This window comes from Alligator sinensis, unplaced genomic scaffold (assembly GCF_000455745.1).
Source record: "Alligator sinensis unplaced genomic scaffold, ASM45574v1 scaffold360_3, whole genome shotgun sequence".
Classification (NCBI taxonomy): Eukaryota; Metazoa; Chordata; order Crocodylia; family Alligatoridae; genus Alligator; species Alligator sinensis.
The window spans coordinates 3,154,979-3,156,135 of NW_005841977.1; positions in this window are offsets into that span (position 1 = coordinate 3,154,979).

The following is a 1,157-nucleotide window of genomic DNA, read 5'->3' on the forward strand; positions in this document are numbered from 1 at the left end:
AGAAAGAGTGCAAAGGAGGGCCACACGAATGATTAGAGGTCTGGAGAACAGACCATATGAAGAGAGGCTGAAGGACATGGGACTGTTTAGCCTGGACAAGAGAAGACTCAGGGGGACTTGGTGGCAGCCTTTAAGTATACAAGGGTCGAACATCAGGGGCTAGGAGAACATCTATTCGCCCAGTGCCAGTTCCAGCTGGCAGCAGCAGCATCCTGTGATCCAGCAGGCAGATTGGGGGCCCGCATCCCTGGGAGGAGTCCAGCAAAGCCCTGCAGCCCTCCCGGGCAGGCCCCCAATCTGCCTGCCAGATGACAGGAGGCTGCTGCTGCCAGCTGGGACTGGCGCTGGGTGCAGCCTGTGCCAAGGACTGAGAAGATTGGTGCTGCCGCTGGTCCTACCTGGCAGTGACAGCATGCTGTCACCCGGTACGCAGATCCAGGGGCCCGCATCCCTAGGAGGGCTGGGGGCTGGGCCAGAATCCTCCCAGGAGGCGCGGCCCCTGGATCTGCGCTGGATGACAGGAGGCTGCTGCTGCCGGCTAGGACTGGTGCTGAAGCCAAGGAAGTCCAGCTTTGAAACTCATAATGTTTCAAAACTTTTGAAATGTTTCAAGTTCCCTTGTTTCGTTTTGAAGCTGTTTCAAAGGCGTTTGTTTCATTTTGATGTGACGGGCTGGCTGGTAGTGACTTAGCCCAGGGGTTTTGAAAAGGCAAAAGATGATTGGAGGACTTGAGATTCCCTTTCCTCACCAATCAGGCCCCAGAGACTCGCCCTCCATGTCCCCTGATTGGCCCTGTGGGTCACCAGGAGGGGGATAAAAAGGAGTAGCGTGGCTGACTCAGGGAGGAGACCAGTGAGGGACCACAAGGAAGGAGCATCAGGGAGCTGGCAAGAGCTGAGCCAGTGAGGTGGGAGCAGTTGCCCCAGAAGTGTCTGAAGGAGTGGGACCTGCAGGTAGCACTGGGGTCCTCAGCAGTACAGCGTGCAGCTGGTAGGAGAGGTTCCCCACTGGGCTCCAGGATCCCCTACGAGAGGCTGTGGCCAGCAGGAGAGGCTCCCCAGCTCCAGCGGGATCTGAGCAGTGACCTGAGAGGTTCCCAGCTCTGCTTCCAGCTCCTCCAATCAGAGGCCAGACAGCTCGATGTGAGGCCGGGGCT